The sequence below is a fragment of the Ochotona curzoniae genome, unplaced genomic scaffold (genome assembly GCF_017591425.1).
Source record: "Ochotona curzoniae isolate NIBS_2020 unplaced genomic scaffold, NIBS_Ocur_1.0 contig_64, whole genome shotgun sequence".
In the NCBI taxonomy this organism is placed as follows: domain Eukaryota; kingdom Metazoa; phylum Chordata; class Mammalia; order Lagomorpha; family Ochotonidae; genus Ochotona; species Ochotona curzoniae.
This window is the reverse complement of record NW_024466502.1, coordinates 43535073-43562738: the sequence shown is the minus strand read 5'-3', so window position 1 is coordinate 43562738 and position 27666 is coordinate 43535073. Positions and strand designations below refer to the sequence as shown.

The 27666-nt window shown below is 42.5% G+C and overlaps 1 protein-coding gene and 1 long non-coding RNA gene across 4 annotated transcripts in view; both read right to left on the bottom strand.

Moving 5' to 3' along the window:
* LRCH1 (leucine rich repeats and calponin homology domain containing 1) overlaps positions 1–27666 on the bottom strand; it is a 184930-nt gene that overhangs the window by 123120 nt on the left and 34144 nt on the right. The window lies entirely within an intron of this gene.
* LOC121163692 lies at positions 93–21143 on the bottom strand. Its single transcript, XR_005884940.1, has 2 exons — positions 19823–21143; positions 93–185 (listed from the first exon to the last, which is right to left on the bottom strand). It is a non-coding gene; the product is annotated as an uncharacterized LOC121163692 (long non-coding RNA).

The window sequence follows — 27666 nt, the reverse complement described above, 5'->3', positions numbered from 1 at the left end:
TCACAAAAGTGCAGCAAGATCTCTCCTCAACATTATCTCCATGATAAACGCCCAATCACAAAAGTGCAGCAAGATCTCTATCTGCAATATTGCTTTGCTACTAGGCTCTATATACACACCCTCTCTCATTCTCTCTCTCTCTCTCTCTCTCTCACACACACACACACACACTCACACACAAACAGCTTTAGAAGATGCACTGAGGCCCTACTCTCAGAGAAAAAAGCTTCTTCAAGTGGGGAGCCATGTCTTTTATCTTTGTGTCCAGTTATTAAGTTATGCCAATTGCTCAGAAGGGTCTTAAAAATACTTGCTGAATGAATGAACAAAACCATCCAGAGAACAATGAGGAAATGACATCCCATGCTGAGGAGGAAGGAATGGTCGGGCCTATATTGGATGAGAGCTTTGGATGCTGTTCAGAAGCTTTCTTCAGAAAAAGACTCTCAGGAGAGTCTTTCCATTTTCTTAGGAGAACCCGAGTGGCAAGTCTAAAGGTACTTGGCTTCCCCAGAGTAAAGGGAATAAAACCCCGGAGAGCTGTCTTGAGTCCCCCTTGCGACTCAGTGATAGGACAGCTTCCCTCAGCCTCCCTGGGTAGGAAAGAGGAATGAGAAGCTCAGGCGACCCCAGAGGAGCTATGACTTCAGATATTCAAGCTCCAAGTCAAGAAAACAGCAAAGGAAGGGACCACCCACATGCAATGATAGCCTTATATTAAGAGGGGTAAAGAGAGGCTGAGAAAAATGAAGTGAGTCGCCCACACAGCAAGTTAGTGACAGGTTCAGGATGAGAACTGAGTTCCCCTGAACTTTAGTCCCAAGTTGCTGAGTAACTCACCACACTGCTCTGCCTGACTCCCTCCCTGTTCCCAGCCCAGGCACCCCAGTGTAAACAACCAAAAACACCTCAGCAAACAGCCAAGACCACCGGGAAAGTGAGAGTGCTGCACCTGCCATGTGCTGGGGAACTCTCACTAAAAAATATTTTTAAATTCTGAAGGGGTCCTATGGCTGGCTCCTATGGTCCGTCACAGCACTAAGTAAAACAAATTTCAATTGCTGAAGTCTGACATAAGACGCTGACTCAAGGGCATGTTTTACAAACGATGGTGCACTCCAGTTTGTCCACATAATGCTACCTAAATGCTCTCAGAACAATCTGGAAGCAAGTAGCTTCCACTTTCATTTTTAGGAACTCACACAGTAACAGAAAAACAGCAGCCTCCAGTGCTACATGGAACTTGTACCTCAATTTGCCTTGACTGTTGCAGCAATCACGCCAGGCCTGTTTACAACCAAGTGCTTGGATGAGAGACACTATCAGGCCTCAAGCAAAGCTATCCACCAGAAGATGGTTCAATGGCTCAGGGTGAGCTTATTTCGATAGCAAATCAGTTATCATTGTGACGCTGTAGTTTCAAAACCTAGCTTACAGGGTCCATGTTCTGCTACTATGTCATTTACTTTCAAGTTTTATTTTGGAAGCTGATCTTATGGCCAGGAAAAGAAAGTACTCATATCAGGGCATAGGTCTTGCATTGTTCCAACTAACTAAATAAAGCCATTTTCCTCATTGGCAAAACTGAAAGCCTTTCCAGGATATTTTTTTTCCCCCAATAGCCAAGTCCTCTGCCAAGTGCATTACAGCATCATCATTCTAAGTCTTATGTTTACATTTTCAAGAAACAATGTTTGAATTACTCTAGAACCAAAATAGAAGGGAGATTCTCAACTTCACTGTAGCTACCAGACTTGCTTTACATGGGAGATACAGAGATAAAAGGCAGAAAAGAGACAAAGGATCAGGCTATATCTGATAGCTTTTCTTCCCCAATTCTCAAAGCATTAGGCATCAAACTATTAGTGATAATAACTCATTTTAAAGACCAGCTACACAGAATACCACAGTCAGGCATATGTGTACACATCAGAAACATTTGGAAAAAATGTAACTGAAAAATATCCAAGTTTGAGGACAAAAGCGTCACTGAAATGCTTGTCCCTTAATGCCTCTTTAGTCTTATGAACAAAAAGACAAAAATAGACCCCAGTAGATATTCACAAAGAAGGTCTTGATGAAGGAATGGAAGGGGATTCAACCCTGGGTTTCAAAGTCAACAAAAATTGCTATAATTACATCTTAAGTCATTTATCCATGGCAGAAATCTTTTTAAGAATAGGAACTAAATTATCATCAATATTAATGAGGCAGATTCCCTGCTATTCAATGAATTCACCAGAATGAACAAAAAGTCAATGTAGTATCTAAACTAGGACAGCACCTTTACAATGAGGTCCTAAGGAGGCATGGCTGTTAAACAAGGTCAGAGTCCCAGACACTGCTTCGGGTCAGATGGTCAGAATGACTTCCGACACTATGATATAACCCCAACAGGATTTTCTCAGTCCCTGTCATCCTTCCTGGACAAAATGTTTTGATATTTCACAGTGATATCCAATAGAGTAAGGCCTTCTTACATCATTTTTCATCTTGAATGTCAAAATATTTTTAGGATCTGGCAGGTCCTGGAACAGAGAATTAACGCAGTGATTTATAAGGGAGTTGAAACAAGAAGAACTACTGCACTCATTTTCAAATAAAAGACAAATAACATGTCAGCCAGAAAATATGATTCAGGATACAATTTTGGATGTGCTGTGGAAATAGTATCTACCACTAGCAACTGGTTTTTACTAAAAATTTCTTTACAGGGCTGGCATTGTAGTACAGCATGTTGAGCTGCCACCTTTCACACTGGCATTCCACATAGGCACCAGTTTAAGTCCTCGCTGCTCCACTTCTGACCCAGTTTCTTGCTAATGTACCTGGAAAGACAGTAGAAGATGGCACGAGTGCTCTTGTCTCTGTCACACACATGGTAGATTCAGATGGAATTCCTGGCTTCTGCCTTCAACCTGTTGCAGTCATTTGCAGACTGGAGCAGCTGATGAAAGATCTCTCTCTCTCTCTCTCTCTCTCTCTCAATCTTTTTAAAAAATTTCTTGGCGAATATTCACTTAACTATGCTTGCTTTTGCCTCTAAAAACAGTTTAATTTCACCATTCTTTGTAAATTTGACATTTCTCTTTTCATTTTTTCCTTTGAGGGATTTGCTTGGCAGATTTTTATCAGTAGATTTTATGATTCTGGTCATGTATCATCTTTAAACTCTGCTCATATTCTTTTTTTCCCTAGTCTAACAATTTCACCTTCTTGAAACCAGGCAGAATGTCTTCAAATGGAGTAATGGCCACCCTGGCTCAAAAAGCACAATGAGAAGGAATGACGCAAATGAAGAAAAATAGGTCAAAGGATATGATGAATAAATCTAGAGATGAGAACTGGTACATACTAGAAATTGGCTGAGTAGGCTTAAAGGCTCTCACCACACATACACACACACACACACACAAATGAAATGATGAATATACTAGTTTGCTTAACTACAGTCATGGCACAGTGTACAGTGGTTCCATATCATGCTGCTGTATACCTTCAACATACACAATTTAAAAAAAAATAAACCTGAATGCATCATTAAAGAAGTCAGCTTGAAGTGATTAACAACACATACAGCCCAGTTCAGTTGAGGACATGTAGAAAGTGTTAATGAAGCAGATACCTTGCTAACTTTTCTTTTTTATTATTGAAGACACCAACATAAACTCATACACACACAAGTCCGTTGAGAGACACCATGGAATGGCTTACTCATTAAATGTTCACAGCAGCCATGTGTCCCCAACTGCCAGAACTAGGCAATCCAGAAAAAGGAGTCAAGAACTCAACCAAGATCTCCCATATGGGTGACAGGAACTCAGACACCCACACTATCACCTGCTACTTCCCAGGGTTTGCACTAGCAGGAGACCTGGAATCCTAAGCTGGAGCAGAGTATGGAACCCAGGTATCCAATATGGACACAGGTGTTCCAACCAGTTGGTGTCTTACCTGCCAGCCAAACATCTGCCTCTGCTAATGTTTTTAATCCTGGAAAGAAGGTATTTGGTACCTTAGAGTAAAAGGTAGGAATTTAGAGGACTTTGAGGAACAAATCAGATGTGGCTGAGACAATCTATGGTTGCCCTACTTGGGCTGTGTTTGGTTGAATAGTCTCAGCAATAGACTACAGTAAAGCCATTTCAAAATGGCTTAAGTCAGAGCCTGTATCAACAAAATCAGAATTTTTTGACTATTTTAAAGTCCCAGGTGATTCTTACATAGATGCAGGGTGAAAAATCCCAGCTCTGGACAACTGTCCTTCAGTGACCAGTGGTAAACCAGTTACTAGCCAAAGCACACAGAAAGCAGAGAAGGGGGTGAGTGAAGCTGAAACATGATTATCAAGGAAGAGGGTGGGAGCAGGTATTGATGTCTGATGGGAAAGGAGCACAGAGTGTAAGTAAAAGAGATGCACAAATTATTGCAGAAAGTTGAAGGAAGATGTAGGAAGTTGAAAACCTGGTAACATTTGCTATGGTGACTTGAACTAATACTGCAAAAATTACAGATTTCTGAAGCTTTTAACAAGCTTGCAAAAATCAGTTAAAATTATTAAAAATTATTGATAGACATTGATAAGATGGATAAAAGTTATTGATTAGTATACATATACATACACATTGTGCTAGGAAGAATTAATTACTTAACCATTTAATTGTCTGATTTTAACGAAGCGTCTTTCATAAATTTCAGTCTTTGACTCAGTGTACAAACAAAAGACATAAACTGAAAGACTGAATAAAGGGGAGGGCTTTGTAACCCTTAACATCACATTGCCCTATTTTTTGAGAAATCATTGCTTATCTATACAGAAGTAGAGCACTGTCCCTTTACTACAATAGTGTTTTGAAAACACAAAAATGAACCCCACATACTGAACAATCCCAGTGTGAGAGCTGTACACTTATCACAGAAAACACACATGTGAATGCGGAATGGTGCTCAGGCTGGCAAAATGATCGCATGCCAAGAGGGCTGCTTCCAGTCCAACACAGCCAAGCTTATCTCTGCAAAGAGGCGGGAGTTTCAGCAAAGCTGTGAGCTCTTAGGAATTTTCATTTGGAACATATAATGAAACAGGCAAGGTGCCAAAACATTAAGGCATATCCAGTTACTTCTTGCTTATGCACACTGAAAACTACAAGAAAGAACTATTCATAATTATTCCGCACCATATGTTCACATCTTTGTAACTGCGTATATAATACATATTTTTATTGATGATGCTTTTTTACTGATAATATTTTATTGGCAATATTCACTCTTAAAAACAGCAAACATAAATGGCATGTCTTGACCTATTTCACTGCATTACTAATAAAGCTGCATCTATACCTTTTAGGTATTTTTAGCCACTTGTTAATGATATGAGCGGTCTCAAAAAATTCATGAGAAATGCATGTATTTCAAACTTTTTGCACCAAAATAAGCATCTTCTATTTCCCTCTTTCACAAACATTCTGAAGTGCCCTCATGTAACAGGCTCTTCGTTTTGTTTTCCTGGGGAAAACTGAACTCTGCATAAAAGCATGATAACCTGTGTTTTCCAACAACAGCGACAATACGGTATGAAAAGAATATGTACTTGTGCTACTGTCTATAGAAACATAACACAAGCCACTTGCATAATTTGTAAATTTTTCTAAGAATCACTTTTTTAAGAAGGTACAATTTTTAATACTATTTCTTATTTAATTTAATAATAGGCTAAATATTAACGTCTGATTTTTTTTCTAATCTTAAGTCTAAAATATATAGCACCTATTTTATTATATGTCTCAACCTGGACATTACCTTTTTAAACAGATTTTCACTTATTAGAAAGGCAGAGTTATACAGAGCTAAAAGCAGAGCTTTCCATTCACTCTCCAAATGGCCATAATAAATGGGGCTTGGCCATGCCAAACCCAAGAGACAAGAATTCCATCAAGGTTGCCCATATGGATGGCAAGGACTCAAATACTTGAGCCATCTTCTGCTGCTTTCCCAGGTGCATTAGCAGGAACTGCATCAGGAATGGAGCAACAGGGACTTGAAGTGGCATCCAGGTGGGATGCTAGCCTCACAGGCAGTGGTTTAACCCACTATACCACAATACCAGCCCTAGACATTACATTCTTTAAAAATTTTTTTTTTTTTAATAATGATTACATGATTGATCAGGGTGGGAAGGATCAAGGTTTGGGGAAAATTGGTACTTCTTCTTGTTGTTCCTGAGGGATGGAATGAAACAAACAGGGAACCACTCATGACTTCCCACATGTCCCAGTACCCAGTGATGAGGAGCTGCCACCTCACATCACCCTAGCGTCTCAATGTGGACATATTCCGAGGGTTCTCTCCAAGTGGCTTGGATAGTTCTGAAATGCTGCTGATTTCACCAATCTGAGGATGATGTCATCCTCCCAATATCCATTGGTTCCAACCACCGAGATTTTGCTGTCATCATTTGTTTGGGGTAGTTGTCCAGTTATTTCTGTTCTTCTGCTACAGCACCAAATGTGTTGTCATATTCTCCTATTACAACATGGCCTGTGTCCACTGCTCTACCTTTTTCATTAAGTAGGGCATATTCTTGCAAGCGAGTCCTAGTACGTGGGCTAGGTGTCCCAAGCATCGCCAAATCTAACCACCACAGGGGCTCATGAACCCGACACCCACCTAGTAGGCAGGTCCTAGGGCCCAGAATAGGAGACCCAAGCCCTGGCGAATCCCCCATTCCTGGGGCTCGTGAACCCTAGCAGGTAGCCCCTGGGACCCGGGCCAGCTGACCATAGCCCCGCCAAATCCCCCATTTCTGGGGCTCACAAACCCAATACCCACCTTTAGGCGAGCCCCGGAACCCAGGAAGAGACCCAAGTCCTGCCAAATCCTCCAGGGTTCATGAAACCAAAACCTACCTAAGTTGATAAATCCATGTCATTATATTTTTATTGGAAATCCTGGATCATAAAACTTAGCTGAAAAGTTAAACTGATATACTCCAACTGGTCCAGTAACTGACCTGAGTATCTAATTCAGGTTTGAGTTAAAATAGACTGAAATTAAATAGAAAGCAGTTGTTAAGTCTTGTCACCACACTGAAGTGTTCCTTAGCCTAATGTGGTTTCTGGTTACTGTACTGGACAACCCAGTTTTAAGCCAGGGAGCCAACTGATGCCCAAGAACAGCTTAATTACTGTTGAATCTTATATGGATACGTCTAAGAATAGCCAGCTGTCACTACTTTAAACTGATGCTGTAGGTAAGCCCTTAGATGACTTGCATGGTGATCCACCTTAAAGCATGATGGTGCAAAGCTGGCTCTCAGCAGCACACCCAATTCAGACACCAGCCCCTAAATATTACGCTAAGGATTTCCTGAAGCATAGTGTGGTTAACTGTGGCAGGATGTAAAATCTAAGCCCCCAGAACCCAACACCTTTCTTTTTTTTTTAAAAAAGATTTATTTATTTATTGGAAAGTCAGATACACAGACAGGAGGAGAGACGGAGAGAAAGAGCTTCCATCCAGTGATTTACTCCCCAAGTGAGCACAACAGCCGATGCTACATCAATCCGAAGCCAGGAGCCAGGAACTTCTTCTGGGTCTCCCACATGGGTGCTGGGTCCCAAGGCTTTGGGCCGTCCTCAGCTGCTTTCCCAGGCCACAAGCAGGGAGCTGGATGGGAAGTGGAGCTGCCAGGATTGCAACCGGTGCCCATATGGGATCCCGGGCACATTCAAGGCGAGGACTTTAGCTGCTAGGCCACACCGCCGGGCCCAAGAACCTAACACCTTTCAAGCTAACTGTGCCTGTAAAATCTATTCCTTGGCAACATGGTCAAGTCACTGTTAGCTCTCAAACACATACATTAACAGGATTAGTGGCTATCTGGATTCTAGGCCATTTTTCCGAAGCCATTTCTGGTCACCTGGGTAAAAGGTGCTGACCTAAATACCTCCACAGTGAGGTAGTAGGGTCGGGGGAGTGATACTAATAGTGCCAGATGACCACATACGTGCTGGGAAGGAGGTATGAATGGATTAACAAAAATTTCACAAATTCTTAAGTAAAAAAATATAAAAACACAACAATCCATATTTTGTGTTCTCCAAGGAAAATGATGATAAGGTCTGAAAAAGGCAGAGTAACACTATTAACCTGGAAAACTTCCCTTTGAACAAAAAAACAATGGGCCAAAAAATGAAATCACATTCCATATACAATCAAGAACTAAAACACAAGTAGCAGTCAGATGTTGCAAGGAGAGATCCTTTTGAATTGTCACTCAAAACTTCCTCTCAAATACAGAATTTACCAGAATTAAAAGTGAAGCTTAAAAAATGGGTAGTCTACTTCCACCTCTTTCCTTTCTGCTGGATTGGATGATGTGGCCAGTGACGAGCACAAAAGTCTAACTGCCTGCTCCCAGGAAGAAAGAGAATGGGGAAAACAAGTTCCCCCACGCCTCGGCCTCATCAGCTCACAAAGCACAACCTCTCCAGTCTTCCTTCTACGCCAGCCCTTCTCTAAGCTTTTCAGAGTCCCTTTTCCCAGGCTGCAAATCCCTCAGGTAGCTGTGAGTCTGACAAGTAGGATCAGACCATCTCCTCCCTTTTCTGAATCATTCCCATTCACTTTCCCAGTTTATCCACACATCCATCACCCCTACCACCTCCAGGCTCCACCTGGTCCTTCTTTTCTCACAGGGTCTCAAAACCCCTTACCCTCCTCCTTTGGCTCTTGTTTATAGTACAACTTCTTATAAATTACTTGATTACTGCCAGTCACTCCCCAGCCCGTATGCTTCTATGGAGTAATGCTCCTTCCCTAACACACGTTTCCTAGCAGCAAGTGTTTCATAAACCTTCTCGTTGCACCGAATAATTATTAACTTGTTAAGCTAAGCTAGCTAGCTAAGATCTCTGCATTCTGGAATTCTGTAGGACATTTTTGTAAATAAAGCTTTTCCATCAACAAGATCAACAGTAGACATTTGTGAAAATATGCTGCTCCTTCCCTTGCACTCTTGTTGCTGCCTATCAAAACACAATTTTTAACCTCAGAGAGTAACAGTGGACACAGCTGGAATGGAACCTGGAAGAAATGAAAGCTCCTGCCCTGTCAGCAAACCATCACCTTCCACGAATGACAAATGCAGGTGTTTGGTCCAAAGCTGTGAACCAGAACATCGAGAAATGGGGAAGGCACTCAGGCCTCGTGTTTGTGCCCAAATAGAAAGTGTGTGACCAAGAAGCAAAATACACAGGATGGTACCTGAGCCCATTCTGAGCAGAAATGCCCACCTTGGTTTACATCATGATGATGCAGACACTGACAGCTAAGCTGAGCTCTGGAAGACTTGACAGATATTGAACAAAAGCATGGGAGGAGCTGGCATGGACCTGGTTCATCAAAGTGTGTCATCCCTTCAAGAGACCACACAACCATAAAAGCAAGGCAATTCCCCTTCATGATATAAGCCAGAGGAAAAGACATGTCTAAGACATCCTATTTAATCCGGTTAAATTAATTCCTGTCAATTTTCCTTAAAAGGCAAAATGTATACAGTGCATAGTAATTCTAGAAGCTCTTACAAAATAACTTAAAAGTAACTTAAATAACTTACAAAATAACTTAAAAGTCCATTGTCAATCTCATGGAAAATACACCTATTCTCAAACCCCAAACTGCATCACACAAAAATCCATCTAAGTTAGAAACCTCATATTAACTCTTGTTGTGGCAGGCTAACAAATTTCCCTAATTGTAATGGTATCCATTTGTAATTCAACCTCAAATTATTTTTTCTTTTATTTAAAAGGCAAGTTGAGGAGAATAAGGGAATAGAGAAAGAGACAAAACGCCCACAATAGCCAGAGATGGGCCAGACCAAAGCCAGAAGCCAAGAATTCAATCCAGATCTCCCATGTAGGGATTGTGGTGAAAAAAGCAAGATGAATGGGAGGAGCAATATATGTTTCACTAGAACCTTCTAATTATACACACAGGAAGACACTGGTGTGATTTCCCAACCAAGTACGGACAACAGCAGCATATTCATAGACTTGTCAGACTGCACAACACCCTGCTAAGCACTTACTTCCTTTTCCCATAAATTGCCCCAGTTCTATCTTACCATTTTTTCCTCATACTGAGTGGAAACACAAGTCAAAGTTACTCTGCATGACACAGGGCACTGTCAGTGGAAACTATGATCAGAAACACCATGTACAGGTCTCTTTTTAACTCAAAAGCACATCAGCCCCAAGAGTGAGAACAATGGCTTCCATCTCTCTTCACAGCACATCTGGAAGAGACAGGAGAGCTGGGGAAGGCACTGCCCTGGGGTCAAGAGACAACAGGCTCTACTGCCCACTGGACCACCAGCTTGCCATGCGCAGGTCCCATCATGTTTCTAGTGACCCAGACAGTACCATCTTTCAGCTCTCCTGTCTTAGATTTTGAAGTGGATCATCACTATGAAATCTAAAATTAAACAAATACATTCTTATCACTCATTACAGCTTTGTTTTGCTTAAAAACCACATGCGCCATGGTTTTAGACAGCAAGGACATGGAAAGAGAAGATAATCTAATTATCAAAACAATCTAATCATTCTTTAGGAATTTAATCATGAAGAAACGCCTAACCTCCTCTGACCCGGATGTTTAGAAATCCCATGAAAGAATGTACAATAAAAATATTTACTGGCACATGACAAGAAAACACATGCTTGTAATTAGTTTTTAAAAGAAGAAAAGTGAAGAGGGGAGATTTTGAGGAGGAGAAAAAGAAGAAAAAGGAGACATGCCCTTGTTTTCAGCACCTATGAAGTGACTTCAAAAAGTTTAAGGAAGATGGATAAGCATCTGGTATAGCCAATGGGACTCTTCACAGGATGCCTGTATCAGCTCCTGGGATGGAGCTTTGGCTGCCCTCCCCATTCCAGCTTCCTGCTAATGCAGACCCTAGGAGGCAGGTAAGGATAAAGGGCTTAGGTTCCTCATATCCACCATGGAGATCAGGAGTGGGAGCCCAGCTCCTGGCTTCAGGTTGGCTGAGCCCCAATTATTGCAGTTATCTTGAAAGTGAGCAAGTAGATGGGATGTGTGTATCTTTCAAATAAATACATTTCTTTAAAAAAAAGATTCTTATTTTTGTACAAAAATTTTGAAATACATACATATAAGGGACCTTCAAAAAGTTCCTGGATGAGCTGGTCAGATGGCCTGGGAAAACAGAGAAGGATGACCCAAACCCTTGGAACCTTGCACCCACGTCAGAGACCCAGAAGAAGCTCCTGGATCCTGGCTTTGGATCGTCTCAGCTGTGACCACTGAGGTCATCCGGGGAGTGAGTCAGTGAATGGAAGGTCTTCCCTGCCTTTCCTTCTCTCTGTAAAATCTGCCATCCCAATAAAAATAAATAAATCTTTAAAAAAAGTTCATGGAAATGTATAGTATGTGAAAAAGAAAACTTCACATGGAGTTAAAATTTTTCTGTACCAAAATAAATTTACTCCTTACTTCCATTTTCCCATCAGCTTTTTAAAATACTCTGGTACACGGTGGCATGCCTCAACAGAAAATCTTCACAATTTTTAAACCACCACTCCTGCATGACAGGAGAACGATTTCCAAGTGGATACAAATGGATGAAAAGCACAAGGCTTCTGTAAAATAAATACATAGAGCAGCATGGAAAGAACACATTATTGTTCAAAAGTCAGGAAGCTTTGGAGCCCAGCCCAGGAAAGCACTCTAACCCAAGGTGTGCCCTTCCAAGTCTAGATCTGTTTACAAGGGGCTCCAATAATTCCAGACATGTGATATTCAGCGTCCATCCAACTCTCCTTAGAGAAAACACATTTCTATTCAGAGCATTCAAGAACTAGAAAGTAGAAAGGAGATTCTTTGAACATCCTTTCCAGCTCTTCGCTAAGCAAGTAAAGGAATCCTGCACAAATGGAGGCATAAATGCATCAATTTCTTAGGGAAACAACCCCATGACATCATCACCTGTCACTCAGCCCAATTTTGTTCTCATTTATATCAGTTTCTGCTCAGGATCTCTTAGCCAGTAGTGAACTTGGCTTAGAGCATCTTCTAATGTGCCTTCTTCTGTCTTCAGTGCATGAGGACATTGAGTCTGTGTGTTGCTAATCTGATAATAGTTACTCTGCAATTGGATTCTGTAGAAGGAGATGTGAAAACTGGGGATAGCACAGGCATGAAATAAATGACAGGAAAGGACTTTTTGTATCTCATTCCTAGGATAATAGGGGAGGGAAGTGGGGTAGGAAGCGAGATGAAAGGATAAACTTTGACGGAAGCCAGAGGTGGAAGGCAAAACAAGACCAAAACACGTAAGTGCTGCCTAACCCCACCGGAGTTACAATTTCATGCTTATTCAGTACCAGGTGGAAAAGGCAGGCAGCAGAGAATTAAAACACCATGATTAGGTCAACTTTCCGGGAGGCTGGCCTACTGTGTTCCTTCGAAAGGAAGCCACCCCAGGTCATGATGTCATCATCATCATCATCATCCTCCTATTTTGAGTGACCACAGGGAAAAGGCACAGACTATACACAGTGATAGAGAACAACGCAAACAGCCACAATGACCTCCTGCCAGACTTCACACCCACTCCACCTGAGCTGGGTTACCATAGAAAAATAGAAGATCCACAGTTGGATCTGAACATCAAATAATTTTAAAAATTAGCACAAGTATTGCATATGACATGATTACACTTTTAAAAATTCATTAAATGTATGAAACTGACATTTAACTACATGTCCTATATGGTTCTTTGATAAATCTGGCAACTCTACTCCTCCATCCTTTCAATACAGCTCCAAGGTATTTTATGATATAGGAGAAAAAAATTGTGCCTAACAACCCAACTCTAGGCAGAAGAAATCAACAAGTTATTTTTGGGGGGGGGAGAGGGAGGAATATCAGATTTATGGAGAGAAGGAGAAACCAAGAGGAACATCCTCCATCGGCTGGTTCTCTCCCCAAGTGGACAAAATGGCCAGAGCTGAGCTAATCCAAAGCCAGGAGCCAGGAGTTTTTTCCAGGTCTCCCACACAGGTGTAGGGTCCCAAGGCTTTGAGCCGTCCCTGACTGCTTTCCCAGGCCACAAGCAGGGAGCTGGGTGGGAAGTGGAGCATCCAGGACACAAATCAGTGTCCATATGGGATCCTGATGTTTGCAAGATAGGATATAGCCATTGAGCCATTGTGCCAGGCCCAATGGGCTAATTTTCTAACACCACCGATGGTAAATGATTTTAAAGGATACTGTAATAATCATCCAATAAAAAAGTGTGTTACTTAAAAAGCTTGTCATCTTTACTTGAAATAATGTCAAAAGCATGGATGGTCTCTCAGATATAACCTCCTTTCATAGTACTTGAGTATTAAATAAGAATCATAAAGGTGAAAAGAGATCTTAAATGTTTTTAAACAGCATGCTTAAGATTCACTAACATGGATCAGGTATTTGGCCTATTGGCTTAGGTGTCACATCCCATATCAGACAGCTAGCGTTCAAGTCCCAGCTCTGCTCTGATTCTAGCTTCCTGAGGGAGCATGTGATGGGGTTCCTGCCACCCAGGTGAGGACACTGACTGAGTCTGCAGTTCCTGGCTTCAGCCATGCTTAGCTCCCTCCCTTACAGTCATAGGGAAGTGGTACAGCAGGTAACAGATCAATCTGTCCACCTGCCTTGCAAATAAAAACAAAATAATTATTAGTCCACAAATGCTTTCTGAATATTTAAAGATGACTGACTCAATTGTTTGTAGCAGATATGATTTTTAAAATCTCTAACAGCACTGCCAGCTTGCACTGCTGTTTTTCACTTCTTCTGTACTTCAACGACACATGTGGACTCTCCCTACATTCTTTTCTGCTATAAGAAATCCCTCTATGACTCCCGCTCTGTAAACATAAACAATGGAAACCTACTTGGGTTCCGGAACCAGGCTGCTAATGGTCAGAGAAGGAGGCCGGCAGCAGGCAGCAGGGAAGACTTGAGTAAGTGTCAGCAGGAGGAAACTGGACTGTTTCCAGGACCTTGGATCCACAGGTGGCTTTGTTATCCCTGGTGATGAGATACACCATTCCCACAGCATGGTGGCATGCCAACCAGAAGTTATCTGATACTGTCTACACTTTGCTCCATGCACACAACCAAGACAAGCCCACCTTCCCTTGTCACAGAAACTGCAAAGGGGATAAATCTCAGCAAGATAGATCAAGCCCTGACAGTTGTGAGAAAGCATGTGGGGAATGAGCTGGCAGTGGGCAGCGAGCTGGCAGTGGGCAGCTTACCCTTCTCTCTTTTAAATTAAAAAAGATATCCTAGGACAGGCATGGTAGCACAGCAACATAATCCTCTGCCTGCAGGTACCAGAATAACACATAGACTTTAATTCATGTGGCTGCTCCATTCTTATCCAGCTCACTGCTTATGACCTGGGAAAGCATAGGAGGATGGCCCAAGTCTTTGGGCACATGCATCCATACGGGAGGCAAGTTAGAAGCCCCTAGTTCCCAGGTTCCCATGGGACATAGACGTTCTATGATAAACACATGAACACATATCCAGCAAAGAAAAGATCTATCTAAGTTTACTGCATGACTGGCTGGTTGATTAAAGAAGTATTGAGCAATGGCTATTAATAACTAACTCTATAATATGTGGAATATGGACATGATCTTTAGATAAGAAACTACTAGCAAAAAGAATAAAGAATGCATTCTACAGCAACCTTCCAATTTATTTTAGGCATCAAAACTTTTCGCTTAGGAAATAATAGTACTGGTAGGCCCAGCATGGTAGCCTAGTGGGAAAAGTCCTAGCCTTGCACACGCCGGGTCCGTGCTTGTGGCCTGGGAAAGCAATCAAGGATGGCTCAAAGCCTTGGGACCCTGCACATGGGAGACCCAGAAGAAGCTCCCGGATGTTGGCTTCTGATCAGCTCAGTTCTGGTCATTGAGGTCACTTGAGGAGTAAACCAGTGGACAGAAGATGTTTCTCTCTGTCTCTCCTTCTTCTGTAAATCTGACTTTCCAAGAAAAATAAATAAATCTTAAAAAAAAAAAAACCTAATAATAGTGTTGAGCACTTTCTAAATGCCAACCATTATGTGAACAACTTTGCATAAATGTGTCATCTCATTCAATATGCACCACACCCACATGAGTTAGAACTAAATCCTTATTTCTATTTCATTTCATGGGAAGCCTGGGTCTGCAAGACGTTAAGAAGCTTGTGTAAGGCCACAGATGTGGAAACTGCAGGGGAGTGATTCAGATCCATTGCAGACTCATGCACAAACAATGCTCTTCACCCCGAGGGGGATCCTGTCCTGGATGAAATGACACACATTCTGGGTGGTAAGTGTGACCCAATAAACGAAGGCACAATGGATTCCACAGCACTCCCATGAATTTCCTGGGTCTACAGTCATGCAATGAAGCTAGATCATTTCCAAAGACCTTCTCATAAACCCAAATCCAGGCTTCACTCAATTGGAACCCAAACTTCTCCACACTCAGTTACACATTGATTCATGTGCCGCTTAGGCTTACAAAAACTAGGTGGCTTTCTCAAAGCTACATGGCTGCCTGCATTCTCATATTTGAAATTTACATTCAGTGCAGTCACTACTAAATCAAAGCAAAATCCACCATCTTTTGATTGCATGTCCATGTGGCACAAAAGCAGAGATAAACACAAAATCACCCTTATTATCAGCCTCACTGTAATGTACCAGCTATCAAATCAGCCCATTAGTGGTTTTGTGGTATTTCATATGAAACTGAATTCTGAGCCTAAAGAATTCTATTAAAAAACTGATTGTGAGCCCAGTACAATGGCTCAATGGCCAAATCTTCATTTTGCAAGTGCCAGGATCCCATACAGGCACCGATTCGTGTCCAAGCTGTTCTACTTCCCACCCAGTTTCCTGCTTATGCCCTGGGAAAGCAGTAGAGGATGCTCCAAAGCCTTGGGACCCTGCACCCACATGGGGGCTCCTGGCTCCTGGATCAGATGGGCTCAGCTCTGACCATTATGGCCATTGTGGCCATTTAAGAAGTGAACCAGTGGATAGAAGATCTTTCTCTTTGTTTCTTGTTTTCTCCATAAATCTGACCTGTCTTTCCACAAAAACAAATGACTCTTTAATTGAAATTAAAAAAAAAAACTTATTGCAAGACACTGAGCTAACTTGGGGGTGGGGGAAACCATACAACTTTTGAAAAATATCTGCTCCTATTTACCTATGAGCAATGAGGAGCTTACTAGTCTTCCTCACATATTTATGATCACAACTTTCTAAAATGCCTAATCTTGCCCTTCCTGAAATAAAAAATCTTGTCTTGTGATTTTCCTCAAACTTAAGCTTTCACAGACCTCTACCTCAGCTGTCCCTCAGGCCATTTCACACAGTGTGTCTGTCTGATTTTATATTTAGCTTCCTGTTTCCTGTAGGACAGAAGCAAACATAGCAAAGAGGCAGAATGAGACTGAGACATAAGTCATCACACTGAGGGCTATGCGAATGAAGCATAGGCAAGGGAAGGAGCAGGAGTACATGGCCTAGTGGTCAAGATGCTGCATGGATTAAGTCCTGGCCGGCTCTCAATTCCAGCTTCCTACTATTGTGTACCCTGGGGAGGCAGCAGGTGATGGCTCAAGGACTTGGGTCCCTGCCACCTGTGTGAGTGAGCCAGATGGCACCCTGGCCTCCTGGCTTTCTTCTGGTCTAGTCAGCCCCAGCTGTCGCAGGCATCTGGCCCATGAGCCAGCAGAGAGATCTCCCTGTCTTCCTCTCTTCCTTTTAAATAAATAAAAAGAAAGATAAACCACACCTACCCCTTCTCTCAAAAGTGTCCATGAGTTAGTGAGACTGTCTGTTCTAAGTGACCACAGAGCCCAGTGGAGTGAACAGAGGCTTTAAGGGACAGGATGGGTGACTTCAATACTGCTGCACCTCTCTAGAAATTTCCTTTAACCCTGCTTCAGCACAGACACTGCCTTGTGTATGCCCAAAGGCCACACTTAAGGACTTGGCACCCAGGCTGGTGCTACTGGAAGGTGATGCAACTTTTGGCAAGGGGTCTGTATTTGGGGTTTGTGCTCAGAAAGGCCTGAGGGATCCTCTCTCCAACTTCCTACTCACACAGACACAGACTCACCATGATGAGCTGTCATCATCAATCTACCAAGGCCCAACCAACACAACCATCTCCCTATTCAGTTTTGAGATGGATTTCTGCAACTGTGAACCAAATAAACCTTTTCTCTTTACCAAAGATAGCTGTCTTGGTTATTTCACTACAGCAATGCAAAGTTGACAGGTACTACCCCGTCCCCACCCCCTCACCACACACAGAATGCTTCAAGCATGAATTTGAAATTTATTTATGGAAAATTCCTTCTACTCTGCAAGTCCCACTTCCCAAGGATCAGCTGCCCTAGAAGGGCAAGATTGAATGCAAAAATCAGGGCTAGCATGCCTTATCAAAAAGTGGTTCAAACACCTATTAGAATGAGATGGCAACAGGCAAGACAGGAGCAAAAGAGCTGATTGCTGCCAGAGAACATGAAAGTTCCATGATGCCAGTTGTTCAGATTTTTTTCAACTGCATTTGTGGATTGTGAAATTGATTCTTGTGATTAAATAGAAAAAATACCGTAGGAATAACTAACATTTTTGCAATTTAGAACAAATACCTTTGCTACAAAACCAGCTGGGATATAAAATGTATTTGTTCACTGGATGACTTGATTTGAAGAATTTGGGGGGAAAAACCTTTTAAATTTTATCTTTAAACTTTAAAATAATGGCAGAGAGAGAGAGAGAAAGAGAAAGACTGACTGATCTTCCATCTGTTGGTTCACTCCCCAAACGTGTACAATAACCAAGGCCTAACAAAGCTAAAGCCAATTTGAGTGTTCCATGTATAAGGCAGATAAAAACCTCAGTCATTATCTGCTGTTTCCCAGGCAGTGCACTGGCAGGAAGCAGGAATCAGAAGTGGAGCCAGGAATTTCAACAGGAGAGGCAGGTGCCCTAAGCGGCATCCTAACCTTTGCAAGCAATGCCTGCCTCTGGAGAACACTGCCTTGGGCACAGCAGTAAAGTCAGCCCTGGGTCACTGCAGCCAAAGGAAACAGCAATAGGAACCATGATCTCGGGAAGGGCAAACAACAACAACAAACCTCATTTGAAAGACACGATCTTGATCCCAACTTTTTTATTCTTGTATGAAGGAATCCAAGTCAGAACCAACTACTGCAGAACACCTAGCAGATTACAGAGATGTCTGGAAGGCCAACACAGAATAAGCAAGCAATGTCACGTAAGCAAAGACAGGACTCTGTGTTCCTAAACATTAAAGACATTTTAATAGAGAAAATGCTTATGTTTCTATGCAAAAAGCCTTTCCAGCACACAAAGCACGCGCTAACATGAGGTGGTCGCTGGCAGTCTCCAAACATAACAGCATCAACAATGCCTTACTATGCACAAGTGGAATAGCACCAACTAACCTCTTCTCACTGCCCAACACATGCACCCAAACTTTATTAATTTGCTAAACATTTGCCTTTGATACTGGGTCCAAATAATTTTGCTTTAAAAATGGCAAAAGAGGAGGGCTAATACATATGCCCTAATTCCCAATCCCATTCTCTCTTTCTCCGTGGCAGGTGTCAACAGCTATCTTCATGGTCACTGATTCACTAAGTGAACAAAGATTAGCTCAGCACCTACCAGGTTACGGCCAGTTTTAAGGTCACACAGGGCAATCAGTCCAATCAGATTTGTTTTTGTTGCTGCTGCTGTTTTTAACCTACTGAGTGCCTAGAAACATTACTAAAATAAAACTTGGTTTAGATCAGCATTTCTTGTCAGGAGACTATAATAGCTCTTCAACAAAGTTAAAAGCATCAGATAATGATAAACAAATAAAATAAGTGTTTGCAAGAATGTGGAGAAATCTAATCTTTCATGCACTGCTAGTACAGCAATTTGGAAAACCTGGTGAGTCTTTAAAAAAATTAAGAATGGAATGACCCCTTAATTCAGCAATTCTACAGATATTTCCATAAAGAAAAGCCCCAGCATGGTCTCAAAGAGATATTTACAAACCTATGTTCTTAGCATTATTCACAACAGTCAAAGAAAAAAGCAGCCCAAGTATCCATGGACATAACATATAAACAAACAAAAAACGCTACAGAGAAGCAGGAATATAACATAGTGCTTAAGCCACCATTCAGGACAGTTGTATCTCATCTATATCCCTGGTTTCCACCTGCCCCAATCCTGACTATTATGGCCATTTAGAGGATGAACCAGTGAGTGGAAGATTTCAAGATTTCTCTCTACCTTTCTGTGTCTCTCTCTCTTTGCCTTTCAAATAAATGAAAATAAGTAAGCAGCTTCAACTGTAACATGCATATAAAATGGAATATTGTTTAAAAAAAAGGAACCTGATCCACACTACCATATGACCAAGGCTTGAGGAATGATACTACGTGAAGTGAACCAGCCACAAAGTCATCAATATTGTAAACTTCCATTCAGAGATTAGAATAGTACTGCACAGAAACCCACAAGTTGGAGGCTGAGAAGGAAAGAGCTGTTGTTTAACACAATGTTTCAAGTGACAAGTGTTCTGAAGGCAGTGTGAATGTACTCAGTGCCATGGACTTGCTAATTTACAGATCAGATAGCTCATTTATGGATACGATTGCCATAATCAAAGTCTCTAACTATCCATCAATCTGTTTATCTATAGGGTTATACACACACACACCAGAAAACCAACCCGAGGCTTCGCAGCAGCCCTCACATCCCAGACAGAGAGCCCATCCCGGAAGTCCTGCCTCTTTCATTCATTGTATAACCAAACAGCCTCACAAAAAACCATTTCCTCAACAAAGAATCAGGCTGTTCAATGGCCTTCTCATTTTGTTTTTTTGGCAGAGAAAACACACATTAAAAAAATAAAAGCTACAGGCAGTGGAAACAGGTAAGCCCCTCACGTCATTCCTTGATTTTCTTCTGTGAAATCTCATCCTCAAATTAGATGTTCTTAAGCTACAGAATATCATCCCTTTCAATGCAAAAGACTCTCTTTCCCCTGAGACAGACGAGTTCCTGTGTTGTCTATTTTTATTGTTCCCTGAACTGGGGCACTCTGGCTGTAAGAGGGCCAGGGGAACTACGCAAAACATCATCTGACAGGTCAAGAAAGGGTGTGTTTCTGGAACTTCTGCAGCTGCAGCAAAGTGTCCACACACATGGACACACTGTGAAGCTTGAGCTCTGTCAGCATTTGACAGGATGCCTGGCTCTGGGCTAACACTGTGGCACATTTGTATCTCTACAGCTGCAGTTTCCACCCAGGATAAAAGAGAATCTGGAGGCTTCATGACCTGAGCATGCTCACCAACTCGGGAGGATCTGGCTGGTAGGAAAGCACAGGGATTCCCCCAGGAAGTGCCCCTTGGGACTGGTAATGATAAAACTTGCTTATATCAAATCATCTTTATCCCTACATTAGCAAATGACAAACCTTTGCTCCTAATAAAATACAAGCTACTGGTCACAACATTCCTAGCACCACCACTGGCACACATCACCATGGCAAGCATTTTCTTGCTTAAAAAAAAAAAGGCAGATTTCACTGATGCATGTTGTTGGTACATGAATATCAGGCTCAGAATCAACAGCAATGCTACTCACAAAAGCTTCATTGACCCTCATATGTTTTTCTCTTTAAGCTACGTTCTAGCTTTCTTGCTCTTAGGAGTATCAATCTGTCAGTCCCAGGCCATTCTGGAAGCCATTTTCAGCAATACAAAGCATGAAAATGCAAAAATCATTTCAGTACACAAAAGATTGCAACAAGGACACTAGTTCACAATCTGAGCCATGAAACAAGAAGCAGCATTGCATTCTTCAACCTCAGCTGGCTCTAGGAACCTGGAGCTACTCAAAGCTGTGTTGCTCTATGTGGGTCTGCGAATGATCACAAAAGCTCCCCAAGTGCTGGGCTAAGGGTTCCAAATACTTTTTTTTAAGATTTACTTTTACTGGAAAGGCAGATTTACACAGAGATGGAGAGAGAGAAAGATCTTCCACTTGCTGTTTCACTCCCCAAATGGCAGCAACGGCCAGAGGTGAGCCGATCCAAACCCAGGAGCCAGAAGCCTGCTGCCTCTTCTGGGCACACATGTGGATGCAGGATCCCAAGGCTTTGAGCCATCCTCCACTGCTTTCCCAGGCAACAAGCAGGGAGTTGGATGAGAAATGGAGCAGCTGGGATACAAACTGGTAGTCATATGGGATTCTAGCGCTTGCAAAGGGAGGATTAGCCAACTGGGTCACTGTGCCAGGCCTAACAAATAAATTTTAACAAGCTAGCAAATTCAAAAAATACAGAATCCTTTAATAACAAGGATCAACTATATTAACCAACTGGATATTTCCCTAGAACTACTCAGTGTACAGTAATACTTATGGTTCATTCAAACCGGTTTGTGACAACCCTATGAAAGGCTACTTAAAAATTTCAGTATTCTGGGCCCGGCGCGGTGGCGCAAGTGGTTAAGTCCTCGCCTTGCACGCCCGGGATCCCATATGGGCGCCGGTTCTAATCCCGGCAGCCCCTCTTCCCTTCCAGCTCCCTGCCTGTGGCCCGGGAAAGCAGTCGAGGACAGCCCAAGGCTTTGGGACCCTGCACCCGCGTGGGAGACCCGGAAGAGGCTCCTGGCTTCGGATCGGCATAGTATCGGCCCGTTGCGCTCACTTGGGGAGTGAATCATCGGACGGAAGATCTTCCTCTCTGTCTCTCCTCTCTGTATATCCGCCTTTCCAATAAAAAATAATAAAAATAAATCTTTAAAAAAAAAAAAAAAAAAATTTCAGTATTCTGAGCCACACATACATTGTGTGCTAGTCAGTAACTGTCCTCAGGGCCCCATGGCCACATTCCACATGCCGCCAATACAGCAGGTACAGTTAAGGGCCAATGGTCATTGGAGACCACCAGCCTAGACCTCCAACTCTGAATGACCATGATCTAATCATGCTCATCCACCCAGGAAGGGATTCCCCACATGCTTCAGAAGGCACCTCCTCAAAACCACCCCCTCTGTCTACTCATGCCTTTATCATCTCGTCTGAAACTTAATTCCAACTAGAATTCACCAACATTCTTTTTTTTTTTAAGAGTTATTTATTTTTATTGGAAAGTCAGATATACAGAGGAGAGACTGAGAGGAAGATCCTTCAGTCCGATGATTCACTCCCCCACAAGTGTCCACGCTGGTCGGAGTTCAGCTGATCTGAAGCCAGGAGCTAGGAGCTTCTTCCAGCTTCTTCCAGGTCTCCCATGTGGAAGAAGGGTCCCAAGGCATTGAGCCATCCTCAGCTGCTTTCCCAGGCCACAAGCAGGGAGCTGGATGGGAAGTGGAGCTGCCAGGACTAGAACTGGCACCCATATGGGATCCTGGCACGTTCAAGGTGAGGACTTTAGCTGGTAGGCCACTGCAATGGGCCCCATCAACATTCTTTCACATCCTAAGAAATCTCTACTCTCAGATCTTCATTTTATTTTATTTCCACATAAATGTTGAAGATAAGAAAGATTGGAAACATGCTCATTTTTTTCCAACTTGCTACTCAGGGTAATGTCAAGTATGTTCTACCACCAAAACGCAAACATTTGACACCGGTACTGAGACTCACACAGTACCTTTATCAAATAACAAATGATTCTGGAAAACATAAACACTTTGATTATGGTCACTTACAGGTGGCACCACACCAGGCTGGCTCCTTGAGAGTGGAGATGATCTGGGGCTCGGTACCCACTGTCTTGGGAGTTCTAAAGGGTCACAGCCATTTCCTTGGAGCTGCAGGAGAAGTTCAAACTGCAGTAGCCCTATACTCTTGGAATAACAGTGGACGAGCTAAAGCATGACTCCCTCCCCCAACACAACCTTCCCCTGCTCAGCTCTTCCTCCTTTTCTGTGATACTAAAATAGGAAGTCACTTCTCTTGGAAACTTCTGCTTTTTAGAAGTCTCAAAACTGAATTATTCTTTGAAAAGCCTTTTTGGAATTGAAACCGTAAAAGCTTTTAAGGGGTGGCATCATTGGCTCAGTGGATAAAGCTGTCTCCTGTGACGCCGGTGAGTCCGCTTTTAGTCCAGCTCCCTGCCAATGGCCTGAGAAAAGCAGCAGGAGATGGCCCATGGACCTGGATCTCTGCCACCCACATAAAAGGCCGAAGAGAAACACCTAGCTCCTGGCCTCACCTGGCCCAGCCCTGGCTATTGTGACCATCTAGGCAGGAAATCAACAGATGGAAAATCTGTTTCTCCCTCTCTATATAACTCTTTCAAATAAACAAATCTTTAAAAAAGCAAAAAGCTTTTAAGTCCATTAAGCTATGGTTAATATGTTTAAAGATCCACTTGTTGGTCTTAATTGCTTCTCACCATTTTCACACTGAGTGTTCCAAAAGAAAAAGTGGGGCCAGGCATGCTTCACATTTCCTGGAGCTGGCTTTCCTCTGTGCTTGTCGTGAGCAGGACTTCACATCTGGGCCAACTCAAATGCGTCCAGGGCTTTCCTGCTCCTTCTGTTTCCGTGAATCTATTCCTGTCAGGTGCAAATGCTCCAGAAATACAGAACTGGGACAGAAGAAATCACAGGGACTTAAAGTGGGAGTCTTTCTTCCTCTTCTGGGTTCACAATTACAAACAAACAAAACCTAAGATTACATTGAAGACACAAAGTAGAAGCCACATGTGCTAATGTGGCTTCAGCTCCAGCTGAATCTGCTTGAAGAAGAGATGTCACCAACAAAGCTCAGAGTGCAGCAAAGGTGAGCCGCTATCCATCTCAAGTCCTCGACGACGATGCTGATCCGGATTTAAACCGCACCACATTGTTTCTCCACACAACAACCTGAAAAAGCATCCTAAAATGTCATGGACATATGCAGAGCAGCTCGGCCACAACAGGGCTGAGGAAGTCGGAGTGTGAAACGGCCAGATCAGGGTCATAAGCAGCACCATCCGGAGAGCTGTTCCACCTGCTATGGCCAGGCAGTAGGCCTTGGCCTTGACTTAGCTTTCTGGGCCAGAAAATATGTCAGCACCTATATTCAACTCATTCAAATCTGACATCAGGAATGTGACTCTGGGTGGAATCTACTAAGTTGAGAGAACAAAGCTGTAAATAATCAGCCATTTCAGACCGAAAGTGACCACGGTCAAAAATGAATCTGGGTGTGATCATCACAAAGACGATAATTAAGTACACATATTACAGTTAGTAAGAAAACCCAGAACCTGAAGGTCAGAAAAAGTTAGGACAACAGCGCCTGGAAGCATGAAAGCAGCCCAGATAAAAATCTGCTAATGAGACTTTCTCTATAGACTGAACTGTCACAATCAAAAAACTAGGGACAGGGCCTGTGTGATGGCTCAATGGGCTAACCCTCCTCCTACAAGTGCCGTTTCCCCATATGGACACCAGTTTGTGTCTGTTCCACGTCCCATTCAGCCATCTGCCTGTGGCTTGGGAAAGCAGTAGACAACGGTCCAGAGCCTGGGGCCTGTGCACCCACATGAGAGACCCAGAAGAAACTCCTGGCTCCCAGCTTCAGATCAACTCAGTCTGGTAACTGTAGTCATTTAGGGAGTTATTGTTATGGAAGACCTCTCTCTCTCTCTCTCTCTCTCCTCTCTGTAAAATCTGCCTATTATATAAAAATAAATAAATCTTAAAAAAAAAAAAGAAAGAAAACTAGGGACAATCAGTGAAATTTTTCCAAAGAATGTTATGGTTCTTGCCTGCTGTTGCTGCCTCCAATGGCAGAACAGGTATGTTTTAAGTTAAGGTGGCACTAACAAGACACTTGAAAACAGGGGTGCTTCTTTTGTGCTGTGCAGCCCAGTAATGAGAGTCTGTTACTGTTTATTACTATATTATTTACATAGCAAATCATATTGGTAGAGATTAGGAGTCTTGCTTAACAGACATGGGGTATTTACCTTCAGGTCTTGCCGTCACACAGACGGCTGCCACCAGGGAGTCCCTGGACCACATTACAGGCAGGCAGGTGGGCAGGCAGGTGCCACTGGGCACACTGTAAACAGCACAGGCTTGCCCACTGTGTTCTGGGCAGCACATTCTTCAGCCCACAGAGCGAGCTACTCAGAAGATGGGTTCATTCACCAGGGATCTCAGTGATATTTCACTCAATTCATATCACTCTCTCTCATTCTAAAACTCAGTTACTTCCTGTGAAGGTTGTTTTGTTTCTGCATTTGTATTGTCCAACTTCACTTAACCAGCTACCAGATACTGGGAATTCCTACAAATGCTTAAAGAATGGAGTGGTCCGCCTAACTAAATCTGTCTAATCAACTCAGGGTTGAAAAGCTAAGGAAAAAGCCAAGGTGCAAGAAATGGCTTAGTGCTGTCATGTTGGTGGGGGGAAAAAAAAGCTCCTTTTTTTGTGCTAAATGAATGAACAGACTGCTGGCTACTTTCAATTATTTGAAACCCTACCTTCCTCAGAGTTTTAACAGCGTTATAAACACATGGCTAGAAAGACAGAGGCTATTACTTCCAGTATGGGGAGAAACACGAAAATCACAACGGGGCATGCCTGGGACCTTGGTCCTAGAAGGACAGGAGAAATTCAACGGATGGAGACTGGAGGACAGAGAAACACAGGAAGGCAGATGGTGGGCAGTTCTAGGTAAAGAACAATCAACAGACCATGGGAGTCAGAAATGTGTCAAGGTGAACATGAAAGCAAGGAATCATGTGGAAAGGTGGGACAGCGCCAGATCATACCACAAACTACGGAACTTGGGTTGCAGCCCATCTGCGATAGAGATTTTTGGTCCATAAATTATTGGGAAGAACAGATTTGGAAGCAGATGATTGAATGATAAATTTGGCAGAAATGCAAATGCAGTGGCAATGCAAAGCATAGGCTACAGAATCCCTGCTACATGGTTAACATGCGTTCCCAAAGTAACCTCATCTTACAGACAAGACACTGAGGGATTAAACAGGTTATCCAGATCCCTGTGCTTCCAAAGGCTTCTAAAACATCCAGTGCAGAGAATTCCATATCCACACAAAGAACTAAGCATCATATTGGGGAAATACAAAGACTCAAGAGATGTTAGCGTTTCCCTCCTGCCTTTGCCTATATTAGGTTGAAAAGAAGAAACCAGAGCCAAGAGCCTGTGATGATGCAGTGGCTTATTTCACTGTGGCACTGCCTAAGGCACGGCATTTTCAGAGCCCTAAATGACTAATTTGGGAATCAATCTATTAAAAAATTGCTGCCTACAAGCTATGGCTCAGGCTGGCTCAGAAACATGCCTGTTTTTTGCATGTTTAGCAATCCAAAACCAGAAGATCATTGCTTCCTATAAATGAAGTCCTTGATGAAGTGATATACTTTAAAAATCCACAAGTGTACATTTCAGTAGAAAGATTTGTACAGTGGAGCCTCAATGAAGCACACATTCAAAAAAGGGCTTGAGCTTCAGCACACACTGCTGGGTGTCTGTCTACTTGGTTTTAAAATAAGAGCCTATGAACATCACATGATACCAGGGAAGTCTTGAAAACCATGGAGCCCATACACCCAGTTTCAAGCTTAAGAAGGACTCCGGCAAACACTGAGTTTGCAAGCAATCACGTTCCCCTCACTGCTCAACTTGTGCACATTACCTTCCTTGACACTAACTGAATAAACTGAACAGAAAATAAAACTACTACTGGAGGAGGAGCAGTGCCAGAAAGAGAACAATCCACATTCTTTCTGATGTGTCCAAAATAACCTTTGTAGGTTTCAGATATTCCTGCCTATTCACAAATGTTAATATCTCACATTACACAATGATCAGAAAGCTTCCTGGGTTTCCCTCTAGGCCCAAGAACTCCAATTTTAATTAATTTGTTAGCATGAAAGCGCTGCAAAATCCTCACTTTTGTGTTAACTATCTGCAATAACGAGGAGGCTGATCTGGCACTCTACCCACATAAATGACAGCAAGAAGTAAATCCTGCAGGCTGCCTTTCCCCTCAAGGGTACATTCAGAAAGGAATTTTTTTATTCTTCACCAACTGGTTCATGAACCCATTCCATTATGCCTTTCCATTAGGTAGTCACAACAATCCTACTGGAATTAGGTACTAATGAAGGTTTATTCTTACATTTGAAGAAAGGAACTCATTCATTATGAAACTAATCAATATACATATGCTCTTATCACTGACCCCTAAAATAAATATTTTCATATGAAAGCTGTGTTTTTATATCCCAAAATAATTTCCAGCACTTGACACAGAGCCAAGGCAATTCAGTTACTTTGCCATTTATAGCAAAGTTTAGTGGAAGTTGCTGGGCACACACAAAAAAAAGCATACATGCTTGACATTTTAATGCCATAGAACCTTATCAGAACGCTGGTGCAGGAAGGGATTTTGTCTAATTGATGCCTAGAGCTCAGTGAAAGTGAAAGTGAGTCACATGTTTCCAAGTGTATATGGGTGACTGGCAGAGTCCTTACAAAAAAACAAACACAACATCCCAGGCAACAG